This window comes from Cervus canadensis, chromosome 1 (genome assembly GCF_019320065.1).
Source record: "Cervus canadensis isolate Bull #8, Minnesota chromosome 1, ASM1932006v1, whole genome shotgun sequence".
In the NCBI taxonomy this organism is placed as follows: Eukaryota; Metazoa; Chordata; class Mammalia; order Artiodactyla; family Cervidae; genus Cervus; species Cervus canadensis.
This window is the reverse complement of record NC_057386.1, coordinates 101,646,697-101,672,071: the sequence shown is the minus strand read 5'-3', so window position 1 is coordinate 101,672,071 and position 25,375 is coordinate 101,646,697. Positions and strand designations below refer to the sequence as shown.

The window sequence follows — 25,375 nt, the reverse complement described above, 5'->3', positions numbered from 1 at the left end:
TAGCATGTAACAAACTGCCGCCAAACTCAGTGGCATGAACTAGCCCAAACACCTAAGTCCTTTGGATCAGGAATTTCGGTGGAGCCCCCTGGACGGCTCACTTAGCTCCACAGTGTATGGGGCCCCAGCAGAATGACGGAGTCTGTGGTGGGGCCAGGTCATTTGGAGGCAGCTGGACACCCAAGACTGGTTCCTCAGCTCCAGGGGCCTCAGGAGTATGAATTCCATGTGGCAAGTGGGGCTCTGTGAGCATGTGGACGCTGCTTGGCTTTTTAAGACTCAGCTTCAGAAATCTCCTGGGGCCACCAGCTATGCTCCCAGACTCAAGGGGGGAAGGACATGAACCTTACCTCTGAACTGGAAGGGTGTCAAACTGTGGTGCCTCTGCTGACCTTGGGCTGGGGGAGGGGAAGGTCCTTCCTCTTATAAGCACAGGGAAGAGGGCTGTGCATGGGGGGAGCCATGGGCAAGTGATCTAGCCTAGCTGGGCCTCAGTGTTCCCATCTGTAAAGTGGGGACAAGAACAGCACAGATCTCATGAGGGATGAAAGTGAAAGTCGCTCAGTCGTGTCCAACTCTTTGTGACCCCATGAACTCTACAGTCCATGGAATTCTCCAGGCCAGAATACTGGAGTGGGTAGCCTTTTCCTTCTCCAGGGGATCTTCCCAACCCAGGAATTGAACCCAGGTCTCCCTCATTACAGTTGGATTCTTTACCAGCTGAGCCACAAGGGAAGCCCAAGAATACTGGAGTGGGTAACCTATCCCTTCGCCCCCAGATCTTCCCAAACCAGGGATCAAACCAAGGTCTCATGCATTGCAGGCAGATTCTTTGCCAACTGAGCTATCAGGGAAGCCCCTCATGAGGGGTAAATGAAGAAATGTGGGGGAATTAGTGTCCAAGGGCCGCGTAACAAGCATCACAATCTTTGAGGCTTAAAACCGCAAGAATTTATTCTCTCATAGTTCTAGGGGCCAAAAGTCCAAGATCCAGGGGCCATGGGGCCATGCCCGCTCTGAGGCTCTAGGGGAGGGCCCTTCCTGCCTCTTCTGGGGTGGCCGACAGTCCTTGACTGTGGCCGCCTGCCCGCCCAGTCTCTGTGGGAGGGTGCTGTCTTCACATGACTTCTCCTGTGTGTCTGTGTCTAACCTTATAAGGACACCCTATATGGAATCCAGGACCCTCCCTACTCCAATATGACCTCATCTTAACTACACCTGCAAAGGCCTTATTGCCAAAAAAGGTCACCTTCTGATATTTCAATGGATGTGAATTTTGGGGAGATTCTGTTTAACCCATTACAGTGAATATGTGTAGAGGAGACCCTGACCCAGCCAGTGCTCACCCGATGGTAACCAGTGTCCACCTCAAGGGATCAGTACTATGTGGAGGTGGTCAGAGATGGTCATACTGGGTAAACAGATGCTGGGGCCTGGCCTCTCTCTGTCCTGCTGCCCAGCTGGGACAGCCTCTCCCATCCCTGGACTGGTCAACTTTAGCCCCTTAAATTTGGTTGGGGACTTCCCTAGTGGTCTGGTGGATAAGAATCCGTTTGCCAATGCAGGGGACACAAGTTCGATCCCTGATCTGGGAAGATCCCACACGCCACAAGGCAACTACTAAGCCTGTGTGCCTAGAGCTTGTGCTCAGAAGTAGAAGCCACTGCAATGAGAAGCCCGCATGCCACCCACTAGAGAAAGCCCACCAGCGAAGACCCAGTGTAGTCAGAAATAAATGCTATTTTAAAAAAGAGATCTTGCATATGCTCATGTCTACTTTTTAAAAAACATACACATGCATATGCCTAAAATATCACTTTAAAAATACTCAAGAAATGATGTTGTTGTTGTTCAGTTGCTAAGTCGTGTCTGACTGACATGTGTTGTCCAGGGACTGCAGCGTTCTCGGGCTGCAGCTTGATTAGAATTTCAGCTAGCGCTTGGGCACCTCTGCAGAGGTGGCAAGAGAGCCCGGGGTCCCATAGATGAGGGAGGCGTGGGGCTGGGTTTTGATTTCCCCAGGGGACGACAACTCCGGGGGCAGGGAGCTCGGGGCCTTGCTGGAAAGGTGGCCTGACTTCAGCAGGAGGACGTGACGGGACAGGCGGCCAAGTACAGCTCGTCTGCTTTGGGCCCATAAGTCAAGCTTTAATTTCAAGCAGGGCTTTATATTCAGGTCAGAAGTGAAGTCGGCCACAATTTAGGATAACCGGGGGACGTGGCCACCAGAGTCCTGGTTGGCGTGGGCCAAGGGGGCGACCAGGCCGGGCACCCCCGAAGGTGTGCCTTGATGGGCACTAAAACGCTACTACCACCTGTCTTCCAAATTGTCCTCCTGGCCTGTGGTTGGCATCAGCAAGGCACAGGATTGGCTACTCAGATGCAAATTCTCCTTGAAGGGAAGATACAAGACTCCCTCATCCACCATTAACAGGGGCTGGATCCATTTATCACATCCTGCTGTGGGAAGAGCTGTGTCCCCAGAGAGCGGCTGTTGTTGTTGTTTTTCAGTCGCTCAGTCGTGTCTGACTGTTTGTGACCCCATGGACTGCAGCACACCAGGCCTCCCTGTCCTTCACCATCTCCCAGAGCCTGCTCAAACTCAGGTCCATCGAGTCAGTGATGCCATCCAACCATCTCACCCTCTGTTGCCCCCTTCTCCTCCTGCCCTCAGTCTTTCCCAGCGTCAAGGTCTTTTCCAGTGAGTCCGCTCTTCGCATCAGGTGTGTTCACGTTCTAAGCCTGGAACCTCGTGGAGCAAGTGGGGTTCAGTTAAGGATGTTGAGGTGGGGGCCTGCTCTGGATGGTCCAGGGGCCCCATGGATCACAAGGGTCCTTCTAAGGGGAGGAGGGCCGGAGTCAGAGTGCTGAGGAAAAGAGACGTTAGCAGAGGCTGGAAGGAGGTGCTTGAGGGTGGGGGAAGGGGCTGCCAGCCCAGGGCAGTGGGCACCTCCTGGAAAAGGCAGGGAGCAGAGGGGCCCAGCTTCCACGTCATCTGGGGGCCCGTGGGGATTCTGGCATGAGACAATGAGCACAGGCCTTCTCATGCATAGGCTGTGGCACCTGCCATCAGGAGGGGTGCGGGCAGCCCCCCAGCCTCCCCACAACCCAATCTCACTCTTCACTGTGTCCCCCACTTTCCTGCCTTTGCCTGAGGGACACAGAAGCTGCTTTGTAAGCATTTATTTATTTATTTGGCTGTGCTGGGTCCTGGCTGTGACCCAAGGGATCTCCCATCTTCATTGTGGCATGAAAGATCACTTAGTTGCCACACATGTGGGATCTAGTTCCCTGACCAGGGATCAAACCCGGGTCCCCTGCATTGGGAGCTCGAGTCTTAGCCACTGGACCACCAGGGAAGTCCCCGAGAAGCTGCTTTTGCAGTAAGCAATTCTCTAATGGCAGCAGCCTTGGACCGGGGTCCCTGGGCAGGAAGGGACCTCCTTCCACGCCCTCAAAGCTCCACGCCCTCAAAACTTCACACCCTCCATGCCCCTCCCACCTCCAGACAGACCGGCATGTCCCTGGTCATTCTGTCTCCACGGCCCCAGCAAGGAAACCTCAGGAAATGGCTGCACAGTCCAGCCCTTCGATGTCTGTCTCCATGTGCCCTGGGCTTCTGGCCTCAGAGGCTTATGATCTGAGTTCCAGTTTGGAAGTGGGGCTGGGGACAACTCCTCCAGCGAAGATCGCCTGGAGGAGGCCACGGCAACCCACTCCAGTATTCTTGCCTGGAGAATCCCATGGACAGAGGAGCCTGGTGGGCTACAGTTCATGGAGTTGTAAAGAGTTGGACATGACTGAAGCGACTTAGCACAGTGACAACTGGGCTCCTTTGTCCCAATGCCTGTGGCTTTTCAGCAGGAGACAGTAGGACCCCACCACCAACGTCCTTCCTGGACTCAGGCAGCCTCGGGCTGACCACTCAGACTGCCTGCGGGACCACTTTCTGAACCAGGCGGCACCCTCTGGAGGCAAGTGAGGGCCACCTCGGGCCAGCTTGTATCCACAGGAGCCCGAGGCCACATCACTGGGAAGACAGTGTTGGAGTTTCCTGTGGCTGCTGTAGGAAATGAAAGACTTGAAATGACACAGATTTATTATCCTATAGTCTACAGGACTGAAGTCCACAGAGCCTTGCTGGATGAGATCAAGTTGTGGGTTGGTTGGTCTCTCTGGGGCTCTGGGGAGAATCGCTCCCTGCATTCTCCAGCTTTTAGAGGCGCCTGTGTTCCTGGGCTCCTGGCTCCTTCCTCCAACTCAGAGCTCATGACTCCAACCTCTGCTTGCATCCTCAGGTTTGCTTCCTTGCGACAACCTTGGGCCCATCAATCATCCAGGACAAGCTCCATATTGCAAAACCCTTAATTTAATCTTGTCTGTAAAGTGCTTTTAAAAAAAATAAAAATTTTATTTATTTTGGCTACATCGGGTCTTAGTTGCGGCACGTGGGCTCAGCTGCATGTGGGATATTAGTTCCCCAACCAGAGATCAAACCTGAGTCCCCTATATTGGAAGGCAGATTCTTAACCATTCTGGGCCACCAGGGAAGTGCCCTGCAAAGCGCCTTGTGCCCTGTGAGGTGATGTGTACACAGGCTCCTGGGTTCAGGACGTGGGTGTGTGGTGAGCCCAGCTCCAGGAGATGAAACGCTGTCTCCTTTTCCCTCTGCCTTCCCTTCTCTCAGCCTTTCTCTGCCTAGCCTCCTGCCATGGACCTGGGCACTGTCCACATGATGTCCAGGGCACCCCAAAATCCTAGCACTGAGTACCAAGACCCAGCTGGGAAGGGCTCCACAGGGCCCTCTCTGCCATCACAGAAGCCTGGGGTCAGGCCCCTCTGCTGGGCAGGTAGGTGTCATGTCTGGCGCTGGGGGAATGATCAGCGGCCACGGCTAACACTGTCACCGCTGCCCGATGGAGGTTTCTGACCGGGCTGTCTGGTGGGGCCAGTGTGGCTGGTGGCTGAGGAGGCCGTGGACCTGCTGACTGATCCCACACCATGTGGGTTCAGTTGCAGAAGAGAAGGAGAACTGCGGGCAGAGAACAGAAAGAAGTTAAGAGATAGGGGTGCTAGGTCATGGAGACAGCTCTCATCTCCAGGTCTGCCAAGCTCTGGGCCTTCCAGGGTGGCCATAGTGATTGGAGTGGAGGAGGCCACCCGCAGGGGCTCTGCAAGCTCCTAGGAACCACGGAGGGTGTCCTGAGCGGGTGCCTGAGCGTACGAGCTTCTGGATGGTTCTAGCGCCCAGACATGGAGTCCCTTTCCCAGCAGAGGCTCCCGTCCTATGGACCAGAGGCCACCCGGCCAGCCCTGAGGTGTCCTGTCTGAGCCTGACCCACAGAGCCGATGGTGTGAGCCAGTTGTCCCCGACCATTTTGGCACTGGTACCGGTTTCATGGAAGAAAAATTTTTCCATGGACCAGATCGGGGGTGGGGATGGTTTCAGGATGATTCAAGTGCATTACATTTATTGTGCTCCAAAGGCTGCTGCTGATCTGACAGGAGGCGGAGCTCAGGCAGCTGTAAATACAGATGACACTTCGCTCACGTTCCCGCCGTTCACCAGCCCACTGTTCACCCACCTACCACTCACCTCTTGCTGGGTGGCCTCTGAACCCCTGGTGTAAGAAAACAATTGTATTGCACCTTTATTTTAGATATATATATATATATTTAATAATTTTTTAATTGAGTGGAGCTTTTAAATTTTATTTATTTATTTTATTTGGCTCGGCTGAGTCTTCATTGCCGTGCAGGCTTTCTCTAGTTTCGGCAAGAGAGGGCTAATCTCTAGTTGTGGTGCCCTGGCTTCTCATTGCGGTGGCTCCTCTTCTTGGGGAGCACAGGCTCTAGGGTGCATGGGCTTCAGTAGATGTGGCTCCCAGGTTCTATAGCACAGGCGCGACAGTTTGGCACATAGGCTATTCGCTCTGCGGCATGTGGGATCTTCCTGGACTAGGGATCGAACCCGAGTCTCTTGCACTGACGGGTGGATTCTTTACCACTGAGCCATTGATGAGGGATGTTTGTTACACAGCCATGGGTCCGTGGCTGGCTGAGTGAGTGAGTTCCTTGCTGTTCAACATCTATGACTGTCACCTCTGCTGACCTCAGCTCCCACAAGGTCATCGCTGTCTTGGAGTCTAGGGGCCAGCCTCCCCAGTGACTCCAATGATCCCTGCCTCCTGCATTCACACCGGTGCAGCCTAGGAGCAGGATACAGCTGCACCACCATCACCAATAGCACCTGGCAGAGGAGATGGTGTGTCACTTCCAAGGTTCAGAATGAAAGACCACGGCTTCAGTCTTCAGGGTCCTCTCTCTCCATCACTCACTCCTGGGTCACCAGCTGCCAGGCCACAAGGAAGCTTGGCAGCTTGGGAGAGAGCCACGTGAGGTGTCCTGGAAGAAAAAGGTCGGAGGCCAGGTGACCAGGCACACAGGATCCAGGAGATGTCTTCGGGGGGGATCTGTGGGGCAGATAGAGGGGCTTGGCCAGCGCCTTGGGTCAGGACTAGGAGCAGGGCCCTCTGGGTCGGCTCTGCACCGCTGCCTGATTCCAGCGCTGGTCATTTTTATCGGTTGTACCAACTGCACTCTGAGGAAAAATTACTGTGCTATGAAATATTTCCCCTTGCCTCTGCAGTCAATTTCAGCTTCATTTAAAATTCAATAATGGCATGGCCGTCTTCCCGGGCAGTGGTGGTAATCGCCTTTGGTGGCTGGAAATGCAGAGTTAGGAGACCGGCAGGGCACTTTCACGCCCTCCCCGGCCACTGCCCCACTTCTTCTGTGCCCGGGTGAGACCTGTGAGGGTCCCAGGGGGCTGCTAGAGGGTCGTGGTCTCTGGAGTGGCTCCTGGGAAACGCTGTATTCCAATTCCTTCACTGTCCGGCAATAGGATTGCTTATTAATATTTCAGAGAAGACTGGGAATAATCTCTGAGTTTGCAGTTTATTTCATTTGGACCACAGAGCTGACCTCGTTCATTTGTTCTGGCTGCAAATGCAAGGGCTCCAGGGGGCGTCTGGGCAAGGTTCTGGCTCTGCTCTGTCTGTGCTTTTCTCTCCTGCTCCCAGGTTCTTGCTGTCTCTCTCTGTATCTGTTTCCCTCCCCAAGTTTTCCAGGCTATGTGCCCCCTTCCTTGGTCCCTCCTCCCTCTGACAGCCCACTTGGCTGCAGCCACCCAGCCAGGGGCCTTCTAAGGGGTGGTGTGATGGCAAATTCACCTCTTGGCAAGTGGGAGGCACTCCAATGCCTTTTAATTTCCTTTTCCTGAAAACATACTTGACTCACACGGGGGCACTGATGGGCTCAGGTCCCTCTGGCGATGATGGTAGGGTGCTCCGGGCAGGTGGAAGGGGGCTTTCTGCTAGTTGGGTGGAGGCGGGTGGGTGCTGAAGGAAGACCCCAGAGCTCTAGAGCAGTCACCACTGTCATATCTCATCTCCCTCCACACATTTGAGATGTCCCCTGAGTCTAAATGCCGACAATTAACACAAAAACAGGTGCTGCGCAGAACAGGCCCACAGAGGCCAGTCTCTGAGCTCGGCCAATGCCCGGCCAGGTAGGAACAGCAGGGGGCCACTCCCAGAAGATGCTGTCCTGAAGGTTCAGGGTGTCGCAGCATTGCTCACAGAGCCAGAAATCGTTGCCGAGTCTGCTTGCAGAAGCAGCAAGACCTCTGGAGTTTGATTATGTCCCATCTCTGAGGGATAAATGGCCAGGGGCTGGCTGCACCCACCCCATCAAGGGCAAACACTTTGAGGGGTCCCAGAGACTTGCAGAGACTGATCCCTGTCTCCAGGACATCCTTGATCATTGCTCAGCATGCTAAGCCCAGGACTGTACCCTCCTGGGGACCACAAAGCCCATCTCTGCCCCCACAGAGCCCAGCAGAGAGTCTGGGGTTGGAGATATGCGAGGACTGGTGTGTCCCTGCCCCCACCCCCGAGGCTCTGAACTACCTACTGTGAGCAAAGGGAGCCTTTTCAGTGTATGGGGCTCAGGTGGGAGACAGGGCAGAGCAGAGGCAGTGCATCGGTTGCAGGGGGAACCTGATCATTCTTGCTTCTGGATCCAGCTGTACCTGAAGCTGAACCCACACCTCCCTTCAAGAAATCATGTGAAAATGCTTTGGTTCTGCAGCTTAGGGGACCCCAAGACCACACTCAGGTTTAACAATTCATGAGAAGGGCTCAGCATGGCTTAGTGAAGCAAGAGGACTCATGATTTACTTCAGTGAAAAGCCCAGACTACAAATGGCAACAGGAGGAGCAGTGCATGGGGCCAGCTCAGGAGAGACCAGCCACCAGCTCCCACCGTCCCCTCCCAGGGGCCATGTGGACAGTGCTGAGGTCTCCTAACAGTGACATGTGACAGTGTGTGGAGTGTGGCCGACCAGGGGCTCACCCCAGCCTGGGGGCCCAGGGTGTTTACTGGAGCTTGGCCACTTGAGATGACTACACACATGGCTGACCTGTCTTTGTTTTGCCCGATGTCCGAATCCCCGAGCGGGAAGAGAGAAGGCTTCCAAGACAATGCAATTCGCAAAAAGGGAAGTTTATTACTGACTCGAGCCCGGGCTTCTGCCGCATCCAACGCAGTGGTGCAGGGTCAGAGAGCCCCGAACCCAAGCTGTTACCCAAATTTATAGGGTATGCATAAGTGGTTGGTAGCTGGCTTAGGCGGATTGGTTACATGTTTGCAAAGCAATTTTATTGGTACAAACTTTCGCGGGCTTTTTTCAAACTTGGGCGTTCGCGGGCTTTTCAGCTTTCCCTTTGTTTCTTACTGGGCACATATTGATTGGCTGGCTCCAGGTGGCCTGATGGGGGTAGGGAATCTTACCATTTCAGGGGAAACCAAAACTTAGGTCCGGGCCACCTGTCATAGTGTTAGCCCTGGCAGCCTCACATCTTATCCCCAGAGGTCAAGCTGATACCACACAGCCCAAGACCCCCAAGTAAACAAAGACACTGATTGGACAGGGCTTAGGGCCTGAGGTCACTTCCTAGGAGCTGGTCTAGGGCCAGCTCTCACTTTGAGCACAGTTAATGTTTTACTACACAGGGTCTTCTTGAGACACTGGAGCAAAGGTTCACAGCCAGGCACACTCAGCAATCTTGGGCACATCACTGGATCCATCCAGCCCCTAGATCGAGCCATGCCTGAAGCCAGACCATATGTTTTTTCCTCACTTCTGAGCCAAATTTTCCCTTTATCATTTAAATAAGTCAGAGAGCTTTTCTATCTTGATTAATTTGTCCCTACAGCTCAAAGTTATTCAGTTTCTGAGTAAGTGTGGTCTAAACCTGCCCACAAGTTCTCTGTCATACTTCCCACCCAGAATGCATGACTGGGGAGGGTCCCATGTTGGGGGTCCCACAGTCAGGAACCCTACAGGCAGTGGAGGCTCGACCACACCCAGCCCCATGAGCCATTGTTGAGAAGCTGGGGTTGGGCTGAGCTCTGGGGAAGGGATGGTCATTGTGGGCAGGATGTAGGGGCTGACCTGTCCTCAGGGCTGGTCTGGCCATGGTGGGGCCGGTGAGCACTGAGCCACTGTCCCCACTGTCTGTCCCACCCCTCAGAGCCTTGCCACAGGCCCAGGCATCTTTGTGTGGACTTGTGCTCCCCCTGGACTGGGAGGGGGGAGTATGATGAGGTGGGGGGTGTGGGCTCTGAAACTTCAGCTTCCCACTCATCCTGTGATGGCTCGTTCCCAAGTGACCAGAGCCAAAACAGCCCCTGCCCACAGGCTCCGTGGCAACTCTCAAGCTGTGGGTGCTCTGGGAGCGGGAGTCAGGGAGCAGGATACACCAGCTGAGGGCAAGGGGTGCAGGGCTGGGAGGGACCCTAGTCTGAACTCGTGGAGCCTACAGCAAAGCGTGTCTGTCAACCAAGGCGGGGAACTGGTGGCTGGTGACTGGTCACAGACCTGATCTCGCCACTGATGGGACGGGAGCTCAGGCCTCAGCTGTCCCCAACCAGGGGTTCCTCCTCCTCCTTCCAGCCAGACTTGGAGAGAGCCCTGTCTGCACACAGAGGACAATGCTTGCTCCTTGACTTCAGCCATGGTCTGGCCCCCCGGAGGCTCGTAAGCTTGTCAGCTGAAGTACGTCCACCTAGAGCTTTGGCCTGACCTGTCTGATCAACCTTCAGATTCTTCCCTGGAGGGGAAATTATGTTCCCACTGATTCAGCTGCTAAGTTGAAAAATAAAATTTAATACTTTCTCATAAAACACACCTGGTGTCCTTGGCAGGCAGGGCTGTCAGAGGAGCTGTTTAGGAGGCTCTGACCTGGATGAAGGCTTGTTCAGCTGGGTGCAGTGGGGGTCACCTTCTGGGGTGACACAGGGTGCAGATGAGGTAGGTGTGAATCTTCAAGGAAGATGGCCCCACGCGGTGAGAATTGGCTCCTGGTGGTGTGGTCCTAGACTTGCATTTGGGAGCATTAAGATCACTGATGGCCATGAGGCTGGATGGAGACTGGGGATGGAGGTGCCGGCAGATGGGTGGGAAGTGGGATGAATGACCTCTGGGCCTGCACTTAGGGTCTCTCCCTTTATATTCATACATTCAATTATTCATTCATTCAAGACTTACTGGCACAACCGTGTGCCTGAGGCATTGCCGAGAGGATGCTGCAGCCCAAAGTCCCTGCCCACCTGGAGCTTGTATTCTAATCAAGGTGGACAGATGGCAAGTGAGACAAAATTTTTTAAATGTTCAGTGTTCTAGAAAGCAGTGAAGGGAGAGAGCACTGGGGCAGAGACAGGAGGTGAAGAGGGAGCCCTGGGGCCTGGGGGTGGGGTGAGGGCGTGGGGAGGACTCCCGGTGCAAGGACCTCTTGGAGGCTGGAATGGCTGGAGGTGGGGCTGCAGGCTGGAGCTCTGAATACAGGGCGGGGAAACCACCGGAAGCACAGGGGGGTCTCTGTTTTGGGGGAAAAGGAGGGGAGGGTCTTGGGGAGGTTCGGGTAGTTTTCAAGCCAGTGCGCGGGGATCAGCTTTCTCCCAGCAAGTAGCCAAGTCGGTGACTCTGTCCCTGTGTGTTCCCAGCTCTCAGCTGCAGAACCGGGCTTCACCCCGGGGTCACCCAGCACAGGCCGAGGTGGGGGCCTCTGTTCTCAGGCTGAGCCCTGGTCTGCGGTGTCACGGCTGTCTGGGCACAGGCTGAAATAGAATTTCCAGACACAGAGTATTACATAAGGGAGTGAGTTTATTAAGAACAAAGATCAGAGATAATGTGAACCCTACGAGCACAGAGCGCCGACCTCCTGACAGGCCAAGGAGAGTCGACTGCTAGAATAGTGGGCCAGCTCGAGGGAGAGCCGACCCCTTTTGTGGGTTGTGTGTGTGTGGGCTGAGTCACTCCGTCATGTCTGACATGGGGTCTTTGTGATCCCATGGACTGTAGCCTGCCAGGCTCCTCTGTTCTTGGGATTTCCCAGGCAAGAATACTGGAGCAATTTGCCATTTCCTTCTCCAGGGGATCTTTTCAACCCGGGAATCAAACCTATGTCTCCTGTGTCTCCTGCTTTGGCAAGTAGGTTCTTTACCACTGCGCCACCTGGGAAGTCCTCTTCTGTGGGTTAGTAGCCATTGTTTATAGCTTCAGGACAAAGAAAGCTCCTGCTGAAAGGGCGGCACCAGGTGATTGGTTTGGGCACTGTAGGTTGAGTACTGGGGTGGGTATTTTTGCCTGACATGTGGTCAGGGAGCTAGCCGGTAAGGATCAGGGGTCTTTTGGTAATGGTTACCGTCAGGTGAGTGTATACTCCTCGGTTCTGTCTCGTCACAACAAAGATCTGGAGTGACGGACATTAAAGCCCTCGGCGTGTCACAGCTCTCGGGGCTTGGACAGACCATGTTATAGCTCTCAGGTCTCGAACGGACCGTGTTATAGCTCTTAAACAAATCAGTGTTACAGCTCTATTTTATTTAGATAATAACAGGAAAATCCATCTTTGAGGCATGAGGGCATGTTGACCCAAAGACGCGAACAGGGGAGAGAGAACCCTTTGGCTCCTCTTTGTATGTCTCCGCCCACCCCCTCCCCAGCCCAAGCCTGCCCTATGTAAACTGGGTTAGCCAGGAGTCTTGTTTGTTCTACCTGAGGTCCTCACTCCGGTCCTCGGAGCTTCCTTTGTTCTGTTTTTGCGGGCTTTTCTCTTCCTTACCTTATAGCCACCGCCATTCTGGACTCCTTTTCCCTATTCTAACTACCTAACACTTACGATGGGGCTCAGGCTTCCCAGATGACTCAGCAGTAAAGAACCCACCTGCCAATGCAGGAGACATAAGAGACACGGGTTTGATCCCTGGGTCACGAAGATCGCCTGGAGGAGGGCACGGCAACCCACTCCAGTGTTCCCGCCTGGAGAATCCCATGGACAGAGGAGCCTGGCGGGCTATAGTCCTTGGGGTCACAAAGACGGGGACACATCTGAAGTGACTTAGCATACACACACAATGGGGCTCAGTCAGCTATGGAGATGACCTTGGTTCTGGGCCCTGCTTCTGTGACCTTGGTACAAGGTTTTGCACCAGTGGCCTTGGGGTAGGACTCTACACCCAGATCAGTGAGGGGTGGGGGGAGGTGGAAGCTCACATCTCGGGTTCTTCTCACCGTCTGAGGATCCAGCAGCTTCCTATGCAAAGCCCCCGGCTGGACCAGGAGCGGTCACCCTGTGTGATGGCACAGGTCAGGGGACACGGCAGGCGAGAAGGAGGGTGGAATTTCTCCTGACACACTTTCCCAGCAGGGGAGGTGGGTCTGGGTGTGGGGAGCTTGCTTAGCACTGATGCGCTGGGTGCTCTTTCTGTTCCACAGGCTCTGGGTGCTGGTCGCTGCCCTGCAGGTGGCCATGTCTTCCTGCCCGGGGCCTCCAGGCCCTCAGCTGAGCTGAGTTGAGCTGCCAGAACACTCTTCAGGGTGGGGAGCCTGCCTTCTCCATCTCACAGGCTTCAGAGCATCTGTTTGCCCCTCCAAATCCACTCCCACCCTGCCCCCTCAGGGGCTATACCCACGGCTCAGTGGGGGTGGAGTGTATGTGAGGGGCTGCCTCTCCCCAGCTCCCCCCACCGCAGAGAGGCCTCAGGCTGTCCCTCAGCTGAGGAAGGTGAAGGGCCCCGGTCCCAGGAGAACTTGGTATCCCCTGGCAGGGCCTCGAGGCCCTGACAGAGACAGGGACCGCACCCCCCTGCCCCGCCCCACTCTCTGTGGCCCTGGAGTCATCACCTGCCCTGTCCACACAGTCTGGGCAGAGGAGAGAGGGCACCCCTCACAGTCCCAGCTCAGGGTTAGAGCCCCCAGTCTGGGGTGCTTTGTCACAGGGACAAAGGAAACTTTGTCACAGGAAACTCTCAGAGACCCCGCAGTGCCCAGCGGGGAGACAGCACCAGCAGCAGATGGGGGGACCTGGGTCTGGGTCCCAGCTCCGGGCCTGGATCCAGGCTGGCATCTCTGAAGCTGGGGAGAGCGCGTGAGTGCCAGGAGGAGTGTCCATCCCTCTCCCATCAAGCGGCCTGGGTGGGGGTCCCCACGGCACACTGGTGATTAACGAGCTTTCATTCCTGAACTTTCTCCTCGTCCAGAAGTCTGGGTTATTAATGGACACTGACAGGCTTTAGCATAGTCAGCGAAGCAGAAGATGATGTTTTTCTGGAATCCTTTGCTTTTTCTGTGATCCAACGAATCTTGGCAATTTCTCTGGTTCCTCTGCCTTTTCTAAACCCAGCTTGTACATCTGGAAGTTCTCGGTTCACATATTGCTGAAGCCTAGCTTGAAGCATTTTGAGCATAAACTAACTTACTAGCATGTAATGGGCTTGCTAGATGCAGGGCTAGCCCCAAAGAAAGGCACACTTGTTACACAGCATTGAGATGGACTGATACCAGACCCTCACCTCTGCCCTCTGGGGCTCTAAGCCCAGCACAAGCCCTGACTCTTCCTTTTAAATTAATAGATTTTTTTTTAAAGAGCGATTTTAGGTTTACAGAAAAACTGAGAAGGAAGTACAGAGTTTCTATGAACTCCCATTGTTAACCTCTTGCAGTCATTGGAACATCTGTTACAATCTGTTAGAACTGAGCAGCCAGCACAGACTGGTGTCAATAACTGAATTCTGCTGTTCACATCAGCGTGCCTCTCTGTGTTACACATCCACGGGTTCTCTGAATGCACAATGCCACGTCCCTGCCGCTGTCCCACACGGAAGAGTTCTCTGCCTTAAAAGGTCCTGAGTCCTTGCTAAAAATGAGATATAATTCACTTATTAGGAAACGCACAGAGAAATGTTCAGTTCAGAGTACTGACGACTGTCTATACCCAGGTAACACCCACTCTAGCAATATATTTGGAGAGTGTGCCCACTTCTTCTGAGAGTTCGAAAAGGCTCTCCCAGTTCCTTTCTTTTCCCACCATCAACATCCCAACAGTGGGCAGATGTTTACTCCTCCCCAATCCTCAACATTCAGAAAACTAAGATCACAGCATCTGGTCCCATCACTTCATGGCAAATAGATGGGGAAATAGTGGAAACAGTGACAGACTTTATTTTCTTGGGCTCCAAAATCACTGCAGATGGTGACTGCAGCCATGAAATTAAAAGACACTTGCTCCTGGAAAGAAAAGTTATGACCAATCTAGACTGCATATTAAAAAGCAGAGATATTACTTTGCCAAAAAAGGTCCATCTAGTCAAAGGTATGGTTTTTCCGGTAGTTATGTATGGATGTGAGAGTGGGACTATAAATAAAGCTGATCGCAGAAGACTTGATGCTTTTGAACTGTGGTGTTGGAGAAGACTCTTGAGAGTCCCTTGGACTGCAAGGAGATCTAACCAGTGAATCCTAAAGGAAATCAGTCCTGAATATTCATTAGACGGACTCATGCTGAAGCTAAAACGCCAACACTTTGGCTACCTAATGCGAAGAACTGACTCATTTGAAAAGACCCTGAAGGTGGGAAAGATTGAAGGCAGGAAGAAAAGGGGGCAACAGAGGATGAGACGGTTGGATGGCATCACCAACTCAATGGACATGAGTTTGTGTAAACTCATATCCAACATGAGTTGGCGATGGACAGTGAGGCCTAGCATGCTGCAGTCCATGGGGTCACAAAGAGTTGGACATGGCTGAGTGACTGAACTGAATTGAACTGAATCCCCAAATCTGGGCTTCCCTGGTGGCTCAGATGGCAAAGAATCTGCCTGCAATGCAGGAGACTCAGGTTCAATCCCTGGGTCAGGAAGATCCCCTGGAGAAGGGCATGGCAACCCACTCCAGTATTCTTGCCTGGAGAATTCCATGGACAGAGGAACCTAACAGACTATAGTCCATGGGATTGCAGAGAGTTGGACATGACTGAGTGACTGAGCAGGCAAACCCCAAATCCATCCTCCTTTTCCCACCTCCAAGCCCCCACCCCCTCTGGCCTGAGGGAGCATAAAAGGCCACCTCCATCTTCTACTTCCTCTTTGGGACCTCCAGCCCCCAGTAGTGGTCCCTAAGCAGCAGGGCCACCTTTGCAAAAGGCCGCTAATATCACATGCTGCTCAAATCCCATCAGCAGCCTCCTATCACCCTTGAACAAAATTCCAGCTCCTCACTCTGAGTCCCAGACCCTGCATGACCCTCACACTTCACTCTCATGCTCCCCTTGCACTGCTTCTCAGACATGTTGGTCTCTGTGTCCTTCAGACACACACAGGTGGTCCCTACCCCAGGGCCTTTGCACCTGCACTGCCCACTCCCATAGTGCTCTGTGGTGGGTTGAAGTGCATCCCCGGAATTTATGTTGAGTCCTAATCCTCAGTACGGCTTCCCAGGTAGCACCAGTGGTAAAGAGCCTGACTGCCAAAGCAGGAGACTTAAGAGACATGGGTTCGATCCCTGGGTCAGGAAAATTCCCTGGAGGAGGGCATGGCAACCCACTCCAGTATTCTTGCCTAGAGAATCCCATGGACAGAGGAGAGTGGCAGGCTACAGTCCATGGGGTCTCAGAGTCAGACACAACTGAAGCGACTTAGCACAACACGGTAACCCCCAGTACCCGTTAAAACTAACTCCCCAGCCCCTGGTACCCATCCTTCCACTTTCTGTCTCTGTGACTCTGTCAACTCTAAGGACCTCATTTAGATGGAATCATCCAGGATTTGTCTTTCTGTGGCCAGTTTATTTCACTTAATGTCAGAAGCTGCTAACTTTTCTGTGAAGCATAAACTTCAAAGTTCCAAAGAAAGGTCAGAGGATGCGGCTCAACACCACGAAAGATCCTGGTGCCCTGCCTAGAGCAAAACCCCAGGAGGTGTCAGGGGTCCCTCCCTGGACTGTCCTTCCTCAGTCGGGCCTGAGAGATTCTGCTCTTGGTCAGCTTGCCCTGATGTCCCCACTGCAATCCCCAGGCTGAATGTCCAGGCAAAGAGCCTGGCCTTCCAGAACAGGAGTGCGGGCACTGCTGATATAAGGACCCCACGCGCTGCAGCCAGATTTAAGCCGCAGAGAAAGCAGATGCTCAGTGGTCACTCCAGGCCGGGTTGGGGGGCACTCTCCACCATCTGTCTCTCTCACTGGGAATGATGATCCTCCTCATGGTGGGGCTCTGCTCCCATGCCCAGGGCCATGGAAGCCCCAGCTTCCATGCACCACTGGTGCAGTAGACCTCCGGGGTAGGTCACAGCCTCTCTCTCTCCTCGTCGTTCTGTCTCCTCCCCAACCTGCCTCCTCTCTCTGCGCATCTTTGGAGCCAGTGTTAGTTTCCTAGGGCTTCATAACAAGTTACCACAAGCCAGACGACTAAACAACAGAACAACAGAAATGTAATCTCTTGCAGCTCCGGAGGTCAGAGGTCAGAAACCAAGTCTCTTGAGATTTGAGAAGGATCCTTCCAGCTTCCAGTGTGGCCAGGAGCGCTTGGCCTTCCTGGGCTTGTAGCTGCATCATTGCAAAGGCAGAGGGGCCTCTGAGTCTCTGAGGCTTGAACCCTTTCCCAGGCCCAGTGGGGGTGGCTGTCAACCCCTGGCGGGTGGGGGCAAAGGACAGTCTGGCATCCACTCTGGCCTGGACGGAGAACTTACATACAGGCTTGGCGGTCACTGAGAACAGACAGCTGGCTGGATTCCATCAGCAAGCCCCTCCCTGGAATTGATTTTGAGTTAAATTTTGTTTCTTTCATCGCCATCAATACCTGGGCCAGGTTCTCATCAGAGGAGGCCACCTGAGCATGACTGAGTGATGGAGGCCCTAAAGAACTGGATGCCGGATGCCTCTGCAAAGAGACCATGCCTGCCGTTTTCCCACAAACACCCCCATATGAAATGCCCGTTTGGGGGTCCTGGGCAGCCTCTCTTCCCAGGTCCTCCCCACGGCTGGAGCTCACCCTCCACCAACTGGGAGGACAGCACTGATGTGGGAGTGACTTTGGGTTACGAGTCACCAAACACTCAACCCAGACTGGCCTAAATCCTTAAGGGAATTTTTGGGCTCATGCAACTGATGAGTCCAGAGGTAGATGGGCGTAGGGGGAACATCTGTCTGGATTCTCCAAAAAGCAGCAGTCGTGTCTGACTCTTTGCTATCCTATGGACCATAGCCTGCCAGGCTTCTCTGTCCATGGGATTCTCCAGGCAGGAATTCTGGAGTGGGTTGCCGTACCTTCCTCCAAGGGAATCTTCCCAATCCAGGGATTGAACCCGCGTCTCTTAAGTCTCCTGCATTGGCAGGCAAGTTCCTTACCACTAGCGCCACTTGGGAAGCCTACTTTGCCTATGAGACTAGAGCTTGTGCGCACATCCTCTTTTGTGGGGGATCCTGGAACAACAGCCCCCAAAGATGCCCACGTCCCAAACCCCAGATCCTGCAAACGTGTCGCCTCACAGGGCTCAGCTGATGGGATCAAGTGAAGGACCTTGAGGTGGGGAGGGTATGCTGGGTGATCTGAGGGCCCCATGTAAGGCTCCCACAGGGACCTGAAAACCTGAGCACCCTCTTGGCTCTGGTCAGAGGGTGGCTGCACGGAGAACCGCTGCCTTTGGGGGAGGTGCCGCTGCAGAAAGAGGGGAGGTAAGCCAACATTGCCTGCAGGAAGCAGAACTATCCATCTCTGCTGTGTTGGAAATGAGGGGGTAGAGGCAGCTGCCCCGCCTATGGCCCTCTGGGGACATTGTGTGTTTGCAAGGGGCAGGGCAACCTGCATGGGGGGCGGATGCTGATGCGGGAGGAATTGGACCGGCAATGGGAAGGGATGCACGCAAGGGGTGAGGCAGAGACCCCCAGGGACACGGCTGCTGTGGAGAGCATGTTGGACCTGGCCAGGCCACCAGTGGGAGGGGCTGCAAACTCATGAGGACCTCAGCCTGACCAGCTCCTCTGGAAGTTTTTAAGTTCTCTGTTCCTTTGAGAAACAGCAGCCATGCATGGCAGTTGCCCCTGGTCACTTTTTGTACCAGCAGCCATGACTCCCTTTGGATGTCCAGGGAAAAGTTCATTTGTATCCTGGGTGCTGCAGCAGAGCCGGCCAACCCTGCTCAGGACACATGTCAGGACAGTCTTCTGCTGCCTTGGGGGTCTGGGGCCACATCCTCTGCTTATGTTGAGGGTCCATGGGTCCTCCCCCACACCCTCTACTCTTGGAATGGGGCATGTCTTCCCTGGGGGACACTTTCCACAATCCGCAAACCACCAGGGCAGTAGGCAAGGGCTGTAACATGGGTTTTCTCCCAGACCCCTTGGAACCACTGTTATGAGGCCAAGCTGTAGATAGACTTACCCAGCCCTCTTTTGCCTGGCTTTCCTCAACTATTAATATTAAACCAACAAACTCATCATCAGACTCTCTTGCAGCTGGGGTGGCTGTGTGACGCAGATTTACCCATGAGACAAAAAGCAGTTTCCCAAGGACTTCTGGAAAAGTCTTTGTCTTTCTGATATAAACTTCTGCATTATCCTCCTTCCCTTTCCTCTTTTTTATTGCCTAGAATGTGTATGCAATGGCTGGAGTTGCAGCAGCCCTCTTGAGATCACCAGGAAAAGATAAGGGAATCAGAGACATTTGGTTCTGATTTTCTTGAAATGCTTCCCCAGAGGGTACATATATGAGGAAAATAAAGCTTCTAATCTGTTTAAGATACTGTTGTTTTTTTTTTCTTCAGGTTTTCCATTTCTTGCAGCTGAATGTGGTCCTTATCTATCCGTACTCCCAAAGGGGTCTCTGCTTTCTTTGGCAAGGACTCTTCTATGCTCCCACAAATAGGACCAGATTTCAGAATCATAAACAAATGACTGGAGGATAAGTATAATTTTGTATGAAAAGGATTTGTTAGCAAACGGAAGTCTGACCCAGAAAGGCAGAAGCTGAAGGAACTTGATTTGCTGTCTTCCAGTTGCTTCTCCTCTGAGTTTAATTAGGACTCCCAGCTCAGTTGGTAGATGTGTGCTTCCTTTTTAGTGTCTTCAAACAGGATGGTGGATTAAATGCCCTGTGAAAGGAGTGCATTAAAAAAAAAAGCAAGATGTCAGTGGAGACCCTACTGTTGCTTGATGTAAGTGTTAGGAAAAGAGCTATGTTCAGAATTCACCCCAGGGAGAATATTGCCCTTCTTTAGAGGAAAAGCATCAGCTTGCTTGTGGAGCAGGGGCTCCCCGATGCTTGCAAATACAGGATGCATTGAAGCTGCTCAGCAGAACAGGGAGGGGACCGTGGGGGTCAGAGCCCAGTGCAGGGCACCTGCAGGGTGATCCTTGAGACCCACCACTCCGCAGATGGCAGGACTGCGTGCATCAGAGCCCCGGGGGCTGCTGTAACAAGTGACCATGAACTTGACATCTTAAAACAGCAGACCTTTGTCCTCTCACGGCGCAGGAGGCCAGGAGTCTGAACCAAAGGTGTCTCAGGGCTGTGCTCCCCTGAGGCTCTAAGAGGGGAAGCCTTCCTGCCTCTCCAGCCTCCGGTGCTGCCGGCACCCACGGTGTCCTGGGCTGGCAGCCGGATCTCTTCTTTCTGGATGAGCATGAGGGCAGATGCGCTGCTCCAAGGACGTGAAGGCGGGGAAGGAGTTTGGGCCATGTGGACACAATTTCGGACATCTGGGCTTTGCAGCACTGGGTAAATTCTCACACGTCCGAAAAGGGATGAGGTTGTCTGTTGGTTGTTGTTTGAGGGACTGAAACTTGGGGTCCAACTGAGTGTTCAAAACGACGGATGGATGAGCGAAGTGTAGCAGGTGCAGACGGCGGGGCACAGCCGCAAGGGACCAGATACACAGAAAAAATGTGGAAAAATGGTCAAAGGTAGGGTTTGATGGGGAAAAAAAGCACAGGTAATAGATCGAGATGTGGAAACACAATACCACTGATGTGACTGGAAAACACAAAACACTTCTACACATTTTGCAAGGATACGTGCCTTTTTTTTTTTTTGGCCACACTGTGAAGCAGGTGGGATCTTAGTTCCCCAACCAGGGATTGAACCTGTGACCCCTGTAATGGAAGGCACAGAGTCATAACCACTGGACCACCAAGGAAGTTCTGGTACCTATTTAAAGATAGGTATCAGACACACTGGAGAGGTGCACCTGCGGGGAAGGAAGTGGGAAGGGGGTGCAGACGGTGATGACGCATCTCAGAATGAACACCTGAAGAAGTCACCTCTGCGTTCCTTGTCATGAGGGCCCAGTAACAAGAGACATGACTTCCTGAGCTTCTCAGGGAGCAGGGGGCTGATTCCCACTCCTGGTTCTCAAAGTGGGGTCCCTGGAGCAGCATCAGCAGCACCTGGGAGCTTGTTAGAAAAGGCAATTATTGATATTATTTTAGAAGTACTTTTTTTTAAAATTGTAGTAAGAACTCAGTGTGAGATCTACGCCCTGTGTGTGTTTCTGTGTTGGACACAGCACACCTCAGCATGTCTTTAGCGCTGTGAAATCTGGTCAGGCATCCTGCCCATTTTTCTATTTGACTTTTCTCTTGATCTGTAGATGTTCTTTGTGTATGTACTTGATGTGGTTCTTTGTTATATGTGTTAAAATATCTTTTTGCCCTAAAAACAAAGACAAGAACTGCAAATTCTGGCCCCACGTGGCTCGGAAACTCTACAGCTGGCGTGGCCTCCAGGCTCACACAGGCCCCCAGGCCCAGCGGCACTGGTTTAGAGGCAACACACACTCAGTGCCCCCCTGCCCCGGGCTGGCGGAGGGCCTCTCGGGTGCTGCTGATGGAGCCTGTCTGGGATGGACCCTGAAGCTGAAGTGGAGAATTTATTAAGAGGCATCACTTTACCTAATGGTTGGGATGGGGCAGATGTAGACTTGGTTTTACTGTAAGTAGGACAGCATTTCCTAAAGCTGCTACACTCCATTTTCTGGGTTGGACCTGGAATTAAGAGAGTGTCCTGAGGGGGCTGGGGAGGGGGATGAATGAAAACATCTGGCTGGAGATGAAGGGAGGTGGCCGTGCTATGAGGACAGGGCCAGGGATCTGCTAGCTGGAACCAAGGCTTTTAGGTCTGCCTTTGAGGAGCAAGGTAGGGTCTCAGGTCTGGGGGCTCCTGCTGCCCACTTCTTGCAGAGGTGGTAGCCCCCCTTGCCCCCAGAGGATGCTGCCACTCACCCTCACAGGCCTGAGCTTTCCTAAGATAAGGTGGGCCCTGCTTGGAATCACAGGTGGGCACCAGTGTTACCAGGTGTTACCAGTCAGGACATGTTACCCAGACTCTGCCCAGAAGGTGGTCTCAGTAATACATAGCTGCCCCCCTCTCTTCCCCCAGCGGCCAATGGGCCCAAAGATGTCTTTTCAGTCCCTTCAGCCCAGCAGAGACCTGTGGGCCCTCACTTGACTCATCCCTGATTTAAGAAATAATCATTTCCTTTCTTAAAAATTTATTTTATTGAAGTATAGTTGATTTGTCTTCTCAGGTGGCTAAATGGTAAAGAATTCGCCTGCCAATGCAGAAGACACAAGAGACACAGGTTCTCTCCTTGGGTCGGGAAGATCCCCTGGAGAAGGAAAGGGCAACCCTCTCCAGCATTCTTGCCAGGGAAATCCGATGGACCGAGGAACCTGGTGGGCTACAGTCCGTGGGGTTGCAAAGAGTTGGACACAACTGAAGTGACCTAACACGCACATATACTTTTAGTTGTAATAACTACGTAATTATGTCATTAATTTATTTAAATAATTTCTAGTATTTGTATTAACAATTAAATAAAACTATTAATATAATTACTATAGATATTAATTATAACTACAATCCCCAGGAGTAGGAAATGGTGACCCATTCCAGTATTCTTGCTTCAAAAATTTTACGAACAGCGGAGCCTAAAGTCCATGGGGTAGCCCCTGTAGATAAGTTAGACCACTGATGTTTGGGGTATATTTGCTTCCAAACCTTTTCACATGCTTACCCAAAAGTGTTATGTACTAAGCAGAATTACACTTTATGCACTTAAAAATTGTTTATTTATTTTTGACTGTGCTGGGTTTTCATTGCTGCACAGGCTTTTTTCTAGTTGTGTGTGGGCTTCTCACTGCAATGGCTTCTCTTGTTGGGGACCACAGGCTCTAGGGGCGGGAGCTTCAGTAGTTGGGACACAGGGGCTCAGAAGTTGTGGCTCCCAGGCCCTAGAACCTTGTCCCAGTAATTGTGGCACACAGGCTTTGTTGCTCTGAGGCATGAGGAATCTTCCCAAGCCAGGGATCAAACCCATGTCTCCTGCATTGGCAAGCAGATTCGTTACCACTGAGCCACCAGGGAAGTCCATTTTATAAACAAAAAATTTCTTTGTTGAGGTATAATTTACATACAATAAAATGGGCATTTTAAAAAGTCTTTTCTTAGTTTTGCCTTTTTCATCTGAAATGATTTGACTGGTAGAAACAGAACAAAGAATTCCTGAATGCCCTTCCTCCAGCTCCCCACCTGACGTCAGCCTGATGTCAGAAGCTGGGGGCCCTGGGGTGCAATGCAGTTAACCCTCCCTATGTCCTTGTTCTGTAACGGGATAGCCCAGCATCCTCAGGGCATCCTTGGGGCAGCTCACTCCCCTTAACTCAGCCTGTCCTTTGGTCCTCCACTTCCCTGCACCCCTATCCTTCCAAAGAATGTTGTGTTTGGTCACTCAGTCATGTCTGACTCTTTGCAACCCCATGGACTGTAGCCCGCCAGGCACTTCCATCCGTGGGGATTCTCCAGTCCAGAATACTGGAGTGGGTTGTCATGCCCTTCTCCAGGGTATCTTCCCTGGGATCAAACCCAGGTCTCCTGCATTGCAGGTGGATTCTTTACCATCTGAGCCACTAGGGAAACCCATGAATACTGGAGTGGGTAGCCTATCTCTTTTTCAGGGGATCTTCCTGACCCAGGAATCAAACTGGGGTCTCCTGTATTGCAAGTGGATTCTTTACCAGCTGGGCTGTAGTGACCAGTTTTCTCTCCACTGAGTGTGAAGTTACCAGGATTAAATCCAGCTTATCCACTTCTGGCAAAAAAAAAAAAAACAACAACAACCCAGAAGCAATGCCTGCCTCCTCAGAAATTAACCATTTTAAGTGTGTGGTTTGGAGAGCTGGCTGGACATGCACATCACACAGACCCTACATCTCCCAGAGCACCCCAGGACCTGGCTTAGTCCTCAAGGAGGGTGGGAATAGAGTTCTTAGAGCGGAGACCCCCCAGGGCACTTGCTTCCCCCTCTGCCACATGAGTTCACAGCCAGAAGGTGCCATCTGCAGCCAGGAAGAGGGTCCCCATGAGAACCCAACCATGCTGGAACCCTGGACTCCTGCCTCCAGAACTGTGAGGAATTCATGTCTGCAATATTTGTGAGGACAGCCTAAGCTCACTACAATGATCTCCAGCCAGGCCCTGCTGCCAAGGAGCTGGGCCGCCTTGGAGTAACTATCCGCACAGTCAGCAAGGACTCAGACCCTCCCAGGTCACCCAGGGGTCTCCAGTGACAAGTCCTTAGTGAAGGGGTGGCAAGGCTCGTGGAGACTGGCAAGAGTGGGGGCTTTGGGACCCATGTCCGAGGGGCAGCTGTGTCTCCAGGCCTTGGAGGAGGGCCAGAGCCTGGAGTGGGGGCCACCCAGTGGGTGCTGCAGTAAGAAGGGGCCCGGCTCCCAGGGAGGAGTCCTTGGTTCCCTGCTGGGGCTTCGGAGGCCATGGAGCCCATGGAGCCCAAACGCAGCATCACCAGCAGCCTCCAGGGCAGAGGAAGAGGGTGGTTGGAGAAGGAGGGGTGCTCCAGCAGAAGGGGCCCAGTGCAGGGCTGGGCAAACAGCTGACATTTAATCTAGGAAGTACTGTAAGCCATTCTGACAGGCTCTGCTTCCAAGAGTCCACTGCACCTGAGGCCACAGGGCCAAACCCCTGGGACAGGCAGGTGGTGGCCCACTCCTGCCTGGCCTCTACCCTGGACTCCTCGTGGGTCCCCTCTGCAGCCTGATGCAGGCTCTGGGCCTCCCCATCCAGGGGGGCTTGACGGTGGAATGCAGGCAGGGGCAGGGTGACATCTGGGCAGAATCTGTGCCACCTGAGCTGAGGAGCCACTTCCTGGCAGCCCAGCAGGTCCAGAGGGCTCGCAGAGGACGCCCAGCCCCCACCTTCAGGAGCACTCTGCGGGCCTTGGGGTCCTGGCTTTGCCAGATGACCTGGGCATCTCATAGAAGCTGAGGACAGATGCCTGTCCCCAGCAGATGTCCCTGGGCTCTGAGGTTTATCCCCTCAGCACTTCTCTTTTGTTTCTCCATAAAATTCATTTCTCCATCCCCAGGAGCTTCCTCTCTCACCACTGGCCGGACGGTGGGGCTGCTCTGGGGCAGAGTGTGTGTCAGCCAAGACCCCTCACCTCCTTCTCAGACCCACCTGCTCAGTGACACCCTGGGCTGTCAGCGCTTCGAGCAGCCCTCTCGTCTCTGAGGCTGGGGGCTGGGGCGCTCCGAAGGACTGGGGTTCCCTCCGTCTGCCCACTATGCCCATTTTCAACAGGGAATCTGTGTCCAAACGCTGATCAGCATGTGTCTCTCGTGGCCCTGGAAGTATGGGCTCTGAGGAAACCCACCTTGACCACTGTGATGGCTAGTTTTAGGAGTCCATTCAGCTGGGCCACAGGGACGCCCAGGGAACTGGTAAAACTTTATTTCTGGGTGGGTCTGTGAGGGCGTTCCCTTGAATCAGTGAATAAAGAGAGCCATCCTCTCCAGTGTGGGTGGCATCATCCACCATCACTGAAGGCCTGGATACAGTGAAAAATGAGAAGAAAGGCAAATTGGCTTTATTTGTGTGAATGACAGCCCCTCTGACAGGGGCTCCTCTGATGTTAGTTCAGCCTTTGAATTTGGACTGAGCAACACCTGTTTTCCTGAGTCTCC

At 53.2% G+C, this 25,375-nt stretch overlaps 1 long non-coding RNA gene across 1 annotated transcript; it reads right to left on the bottom strand.

The window, feature by feature from the left end:
- Nucleotides 1-8,546: 8,546 nt before the first annotated feature.
- On the bottom strand, nucleotides 8,547-21,982 carry LOC122420075. Its single transcript, XR_006263174.1, has 3 exons — nucleotides 21,972-21,982; nucleotides 18,533-18,536; nucleotides 8,547-8,784 (listed from the first exon to the last, which is right to left on the bottom strand). It is a non-coding gene; the product is annotated as an uncharacterized LOC122420075 (long non-coding RNA).
- Between the last annotated feature and the right edge of the window lie 3,393 nt (nucleotides 21,983-25,375).